Below are 8377 nucleotides of genomic sequence, written 5' to 3' on the forward strand. Positions count from 1 at the left end.
TTGTTGAAATTTTGGTGAAAATTTGATGAAATTTGATGATATTCAACTTTGAATTTGTGTTCTTCATGGCTGCTGGAAAAACGAACCCTAAACCTTAAATTGGGGTTCAATTTGTGTTAAAATCATGTAGAAAAGATGGGGTTTTAGTGGCTGCAAATTTATTATGAATTATGGTAAAAATTGGTTACTGAAAAGACTGAAAAACGGGTAAAAACAGAGAAAGAATTTGAAGAATTTACGAAGAACATGAAGAACACTTTGAGTGTGGTGAAGAACAATGAAGAACACCTTTTTGATCCATGAAAGGGCAAGGAAGTAAAATTTTTGGTGTTTAAGGGGTTATTTTGTAATTTCTGAATGATGGGGTGGTAAAAGTAGAAATATTAAAAGTTACGGATGGTAAAAAGTGAATTTTAAAGGTTAAAAGTAAAAGTAAGTTAATTTTCGAAAATTTAATGATAAAATAATAAATAATAATCTTTAATTAAAAATAATATTTTAATAAAAATAATAAAATAATGCAGAAAAGGCAGTTTTCTGTAAAAGCTTTAGAAAGACAACTTTAAGCGCAGAATCTCATAATTACCTTCATAAAACACTTAGGGAGTGGTAAAAACATATTAGTGAGGCAAAGATAAATAAAAGATAAAAAGTTGAAGAAAAGATAAAAATCGAAGAAAAAGTCTGTAAAGTTTTAATGACAGAAAAACAGACAGAGACTAGTGAACGAACTAGGGCAACATAGTTAGTCCTGGAATTGCGAATAGGGTTAGGTATTATATGAAAAGTTAAACTGTTTCAGTATAGACTTAATGAACCTATACTTGGCACAGACTAACTATTCATTCCGAAATTTACATAAGCTTTAAATACATACGTTAAACAGAGAAATCAGAGCAGAGTAAAGAAACACAGAGAACAGAGTAACCAGAGCAGAGTAAAGGGATACAGAGAAAAGAGTAATCAGAGCAAAGTAAAAAGACAAAGAGAAAAGAGTAATGTGATTAAAAGAAATGGTTTGAATTAAGATATTGTAAAAGTGAAAGATGTAAAGTTTGTACAGTATGATTGAACAGAGAAAGAAAGAGGTACAGAATAAGGATGTGAAAATGATGATGAATAATGAGAATGATGATGAATGATGATAATGAGAATGATTATGTGATGATTTGTTGCTTGAGGCAACCCAAGAGATGTGTTTATTCATTTGTTACGTTAAGGCAACTCCAGATATACTTGTATGATCATCTGCTGCAGTGAGGCAGTCAGATAGATAATGGTGTGATCACTGAGAACGCTTCCCTACGGTACAGATCCATATTTTATTTCTATAAAGCAGAGGGTTATTTCCTGCTACAGAAGTACCGTGACCACCTGTTCCATTTCTGTAGTGGCAGAGGGGTTATTTCCTGTATATAGAAGGTGTGTCGGCGTACATCCTGCAGTGGCAGATGTGTTATTTCCTGCGTGCAGTGGACCCTGTGGTGGCAGAGGGTTATTTCCTTTACACAGGGTATAGCCAATAGGAAAGCCTTATCCAGACAGAGGTTGCTGGATAACGTTGGGAGCGGGTTAGTAACCGACAGATGAGCTCATTACATGCACTAGGGCTAGACATGCATCATACTTGGTTGTGCATTTCCTTTGTTATGTTTGTGGTATGAATGTATGCTTTCCTTGTTTGTATTCCATTCTCTGCTCTTGTGATATTTTCTTGTATTCTTCTGTTTGTGTTCTGTTATCTGCTTTCTCTATCTTCTCTACTTATCTGTGTTTTCTAATTACTGCTTCCTCGTATTCTGCTAATAGTCTACTAAACAACATAGAATTAATGAACGTAACTAATAACCCCGACCCTACTAAGAACTCCCCAGTTCTTACCCCTTCTCTCTCCCTTCCTCCTTCAGATGGAAGCTTGGGTACACTTTCATAGTTCGCTGATGACCGTTCACAAAGAGGATTCCGCTCTAGGTAGTCTTCTGAGTCTAGGGTGAATCCCGTTCTCTGTTCATATGTATATACGGTGAGACCAGCCAACGTCTGCACCCCGTTTGTACGCGAACTTTAACCTAAATCCTATGTACGAGACTCTTGTTATGTGGCTACTTGATGAGGTACTGGAGTGATGTCATATGGCAATATCTGATCGTGCAGAGGAGTAGAAGATGATGTTCCACCTTTTGATGACGTTCCACCTGACTTGAGTTGTGAAGACTAAGAACGTACTTTCCCTCGCTTTAGTAGTTTGGAGGGACTAGGTGAGTATAGAGTCTAGGCTAGCCTAGGTGCCAGCTTAGGGACCTCTTGAACAGGTCAGGACCTGGGATGTTGTATGTATATATATATATATATATATATATATATATATATATATATATATATATATATATATATATATATATATATATATATTATTTAGCTATATCTAGGGGTGTTCTAACTAAAGGTCTATACTCTAATAAAGGCTGGATAACTGAATGTTGCTAGCTACTTGTGATGTATTTATGTGTGGTTGCTTATAACTGTTTTATCTGTTATTAGCTGTGAGTTGATTATGAATGATTCTGTTTATTAATACAAATATATTTTAAAAAAAAGTACCTCGCTAACTAACTACGCTTTTAACAACGAATTAGGCTCATATAATAAATAATAGATAATATATAGGATGACAAATTGGTAGCACTCAGTTTCTGGTATGTCCTAGGCGTACTGAAAATTGGGTCGTTACATAGTTCATTGGTGAACAGGGGAGGTTCATCTCCCCAAGTCTCTTTACCAAATAAGTTGGCATTCAACTTCATGATTGCACCAAGGAACTTGGCAACTTGCTCTTTAGTAACATCCTCATTCTCTTCAGAAGAAGAATACTCATCAGAGCTCATGAAGGGCGTAAGGAGGTTTAATGGAATCTCTATGGTCTCTAGATGAGCCTCAGAGTCCTTTGGTTCCTCAAAGGTAAACTCCTTGTTGATCACTGGACGTCCCAGGAGGTCTTCCTCCTTGGGATTCACGTCCTCCCCTTCCTTCTTGGATTCGGCCATGATGGTTATATCAATGGCCTTGCACTCTCCTTTTGGATTTTCTTCTATATTGCTTGGGAGAGCATTAAGAGGGGTTTCAGTGATCTTCTTACTCAGCTCGCCCACTTGTGCCTCCAAATTTCTAATGGAGGACCTTGTTTCATTCATGAAACTCAGAGTGGCCTTAGATAGATCAGAGACTAAGTTTACTAAATTAGAGGTATTTTGTTCAGAGTTCTCTGTCTGTTGCTGAATGGATGATAGAAAAGGCTTGCTATTGCTAAACCTGTTTCTTCCACCATTATTAAAGCCTTGTTGAGGCTTTTGTTGATCCTTCCATGAGAGATTTGGGTGATTTCTCCATAAGAGATTATAGGTGTTTCCATATGGTTCACCCATGTAATTCACCTCTGCTATTGCAGGGTTCTCAGGATCATGAGCTTCTTCTTCAGAAGATGCCTCTTGAGTACTGTTGGATGCAGCTTGCATTCCATTCAGACTCTGAGAAATCATATTGAATTGTTGAGTTAATATTTTATTCTGAGCCAATATGGCATTCAGAGTATCAATTTCAAGAACTCCCTTCTTCTGAGGCGTCCCATTACTCACAGGATTCCTCTCAGAAGTGTACATGAACTGGTTATTAGCAACCATGTCAATGAGTTCTTGAGCTTTTGCAGGCGTTTTCTTTAGGTGAATGGATCCACCTGCAGAAGTATCCAATGACATCTTAGCTAATTCAGACAGACCATCATAGATATCCAGGATGGTCCATTCTGAAAGCATGTCAGAAGGACACTTTTTGGTCAGTTCCTTGTATCTCTCCCAAGCTTCATAGAGGGATTCACCTTCTTTCTATCTAAAGGTTTGAACATCCACTCTAAGCTTACTCAGCTTTTGAGGAGGAAAGAACTTGGCTAAGAAAGCCTTGACCAGCTTATCCCAAGAGTTCAGGCTATCCTTAGGTTGAGAGTCCAACCATATTCTAGCTCTGTCTCTTACAGCAAAAGGGAAAAGCATGAGCCTGTAGACTTCAGGATCTACTTCATTAGTCTTAACAGTATCACAAATCTACAAGAATTCAGTTAAGAACTGAAAAGGATCTTCAGATGGAATCCATGAAACTTGCAGTTTTGTTGCATCAGAGAAACTAATTGAGGTTTCAGCTCAAAATTGTTTGCTCCAATGCCAGGAATGGAGATGCTTCTTCCATGTAAATTGGAATTAGGTGCAGTAAAGTCACCAAGCATCCTCCTTGCATTATTATTATTTTCGGCTGCCATATCCTCTTCTTGTTCCAGAATTCCTGTAAGGTTGTCTCTGGATTGTTGTATTTTAGCTTCTCTTAGTTTCCTTTTCAGAGTCCTTTCAAGTTCAGGATCTGCTTCAACAAGAATGTTCTTGTCCTTGCTCCTGCTCATATGACAAAGAAGGGAATAACAAAGAAAATATGGAATCCTCTATGTCACAGTATAGAGATTCCTTTGTGTGAGTAGAAGAAGAAAAGAATGTAATGTAAAGAAAGAGAAGGGAGGAGAATCCAAACACAAGGGTGAGGGGAGCAGAGATATGAGATGAAGAGAAGTGTTAGTAAATGAATAAATAAATAGAAGAAGAAGGGAGGTGAGAAAATTCGAAAAATAAAAATTAAATTTTAAAGTTAAATTTCGAAAATAGTTTTTGAAAAAGGTTAGTAGTTTTCGAAAATTAGGAATGAAATAAAATTAAAATCAAAATTGAAATAATTAGTTAATTAAAAAGAAATTTTGAAAAAGAGGGAAGGGATTTTCGAAAATTAAAGGTAAAAAGTTAGTTGGGCAGTTTTACTAAAGAGAAGAATCAAATAAAAAGTTAAGTGGTTAGTTGAAAGAGATTTGAAATTCAATTTTTAAAAGATAAGAAGATAAGAAATTAGAAAGGTATTTGAAAAAGATAAGATAAAAAGATATTTTTGAAAAGATATGATTGAAATTAGTTTTGAAAAAGATTTGATTTTTAAAATCACAATTAATGACTTGATTCACAAGAAATCAAAAGATGTGATTCTAGAACTTAAAGTTTGAATCTTTCTTAACAAGTAAGTAACAAACTTGAAATTTTTGAATCAAAACATTAATTGTTGATGATATTTTCGAAAATATGATGTGAAATTAAGAAAAAGATTTTTAAAAAATATTTTTAAAATTTTCAAAAATAAATAAAAAAATGAAAAAGATTTGATTTTTGAAAAAGATTTTGAAAGAGATAAGATTTTTAAATTGAAAATTTGATTTGACTCATAAGAAACAATTGAATTTTAAAAATTTTTGAAAAAAGTCAATCCAAATTTTCGAAATTTATGAGAGAAAAAAGGAAAGATATTTTTTTTATTTTTGAATTTTTTATGATGAAAGAGAAAAACAGAAAAAAATGACTCACAACATGAAAATTATGAATCAAAACACATGATGCATGCAAGAACACTATGAATGTCAAGATGAATACCAAGAACACTTTGAATGTCAAGATGAACATCAAGAACTTATTTTTGAAAAATTTTAAAGAAAAGAAAACATGCAAGACTCCAAACTTAGAAATTTTTTTCATGCATAGACACTATGAATGCAAGAATGCATATGAAAAACAAGAAAAGACACAAAATACGAAAATATGAAGATCAAACAAGAAGACTGGCCAAGAACAACTTGAAGATCATGAAGAACACTATGAATGCATGAATTTTCGAAAAATGCATAAATTTTTTAGAAAAAATGCAATTGACACCAAACTTAAAAATTGACTCAAGACTCAAACAAAAAACACAAAATATTTTTGATTTTTATGATTTTATAAATTTTTTTATTTTTTTCGAAAATTAATGTGAAAAAGAAAAATAAAGATTCCAAAATTTTTAATATGAATTCCAGGAATCTTGCACTCTCAGTCTAAAGCTCCAATCTGAAGGTTAGACATGACATAATAGCCAGCCAAGGTTTAGTATGCTATTACATGCATTGAAGTGATTAGTTGAATCCTCAGTCCAAAGGAATTTAGACATGGCTTTACAGCCAGCCAGGATTCAACAAATCATCATGAAACACTAGAATTCATTCTTAAAAATTCTGAAGAAAAATATATTTTATTTTTTGAAAATATTTTTTTTTTGAATATTAATTGGGAAAAACGAAAAAGAAGAAAACATTTTTGAAAACTTTTTGAAAACTTTTTGAAATAAAATAAGAAGAAAATTACCCAATCTGAGCAACACGATGAACTGTCAGTTGTCCAAACTCGAACAATCCCCGGCAACGCCGCCAAAAACTTGGTGCACGAAATTGTGATCCCTGGTAATGGCTCCAGAAACTTGGTGCTCTAATCTTAATTCATGATTTGTCACAACTTCGATACAACTAACCAGCAAGTGCACTGGGTCGTCCAAGTAATAAAACCTTACGTGAGTAAGGGTCGATCCCATGGAGATTGTCGGCTTGAAGCAAGCTATGGTCACCTTGTAAATCTCAGTCAGGCGGATATCAAATGGTTATGGAGTTTTCGAATAATAATAATAAATAAACAGAAAATAAAGATAGAAATACTTATGTAATTCATTGGTGAGAATTTCAGATAAGTGTATAGAGATGCTTTTGTTCCTCTGAACCTCTGCTTTCCTGCTGTCTTCATCCAATCCTTCCTACTCCTTTCCATGGCAAGCTTTATATAGGGCATCACCGTTGTCAATGGCTGCATCCCATCCTCTCTGTGAAAAAGGTCCAAATGCTCTGTCACGGCACGGCTAATCATCTGGAGGTTCTCGATCATACTGGAATAAGGTTCACCCTCCTTTTGCGTCTGTCACCACGACCAGCACTCGCGAGTTTGAAGTTCGTCACATCCATCCCTTCCCAGATCCTACTCGGAATACCACAGACAAGGTTTAGACTTTCCGGATCTCAGGAATGGCCATCCATGGGTTCTAACTTATACCACGAAGATTCTAATATCTCGGACTCGGTCCTCTGTATTAGATATCTAAGAGATACTCATTCTAGCTTATTTGCATGTAGAACGGAAGTGTTTGTCAGGCACGTGTTCATAAGTGAGAATGATGATGAGCGTCACATAATCATCACATTCATCATGTTCTTGGGTGCAAATGGATATCTTAGAAGCGGAATAAGTTGAATTGAATATAAAACAGTAGTACTTTGCATTAAATCATGAGGAACAGCAGAGCTCCACACCTTAATCTATGGAGTGCAGAAACTCTACCGTTGAAAAATACATAAGTGAAAGGTTCAGGCCTGGCCGAATGGCCAGCCCCCATGATCTAAGTACTAGACGTCCCAAGATGTCAAATACAATAGTAAAAAGTCCTATTTATACTAAACTAGTTACTAGGGTTTACAGAAGTAAGTAATTGATGCATAAATCCACTTCTGGGGCCCACTTGGTGTGTGCTTGGACTGAGCTTAAGTTTACACGTGCAGAGGCTTCTTTTGGAGTACAACTCTGGTTCGTGACGTGTGTCTGGCGTTTAAATCCAGACTACAGCGTAGAACTGGCGTTCAATGCCCTTTTGCGTCATCTAAACTCGGCGAAAGTATGGACTATTATATATTGCTGGAAAGCCCTGGATGTCTACTTTCCAACGCAATTGGAAGCACGCCATTTTGAGTTTTGTAGCTCCAGAAAATCCACTGAATGCAGGGAGGTCAGAATTCAACAGCATCAGCAGTCCTTCTTCAACCTCTGAATCTGATTTTTGCTCAAGTCCCTCAATTTCAGCCAGAAAATACCTGAAATCACAGAAAAACACACAAACTCATAGTAAAGTCCAGAAATGTGAATTTAACATAAAAACTAATAAAAACATCCCTAAAAGTAACTAGATCCTACTAAAAATATACTAAAAACAATGCCAAAAAGCGTATAAATTATCCGCTATTAATCCAATAGTACTAAAGAAGCATCTTCTAAAGAAGAAGCTTATGATCCTGAGAACACTGCAATGGCAGAGGTGAATTACATGGGAGAACCCTATGGAAACACCTATAATCCTTCATGGAGAAATCATCCAAATTTCTCATGGAAGGACCAACAGAAGCCTCAACAAGGCTTCCATAATAATGGTAGAAGAAATAGGTTTAGCATTAGCAAGCCTTTTCCATCATCTTCTCAAAAACAGACAGAGAATTCTGAACAGAGCCATTCTGGCCTGGCAACCATAGTCTCTGATCTATCCAAGACCACATTAAGTTTCATGAATGAAATAAGGTCCTCCATTAGAAATTTGGAGGCACAGGTGGGTCAGCTGAGTAAGAAGATTACTGAAACTCCTCCCAGTACTCTCCCAAGCAATACAGAAGAAAATCCCA

General features: G+C 35.6%; 1 non-coding gene across 1 annotated transcript; it reads left to right on the forward strand.

Moving 5' to 3' along the window:
- The first annotated feature begins 3803 nt into the window (after window positions 1–3803).
- Window positions 3804–3911, forward strand: LOC112774770 (small nucleolar RNA R71). Its single transcript, XR_003189232.1, has one exon. It is a non-coding gene; the product is annotated as a small nucleolar RNA R71 (small nucleolar RNA).
- The last annotated feature ends 4466 nt before the right edge of the window (window positions 3912–8377 follow it).

The sequence above is a fragment of the Arachis hypogaea genome, chromosome 18 (genome assembly GCF_003086295.3).
Source record: "Arachis hypogaea cultivar Tifrunner chromosome 18, arahy.Tifrunner.gnm2.J5K5, whole genome shotgun sequence".
Lineage (NCBI taxonomy): Eukaryota > Viridiplantae > Streptophyta > Magnoliopsida > Fabales > Fabaceae > Arachis > Arachis hypogaea.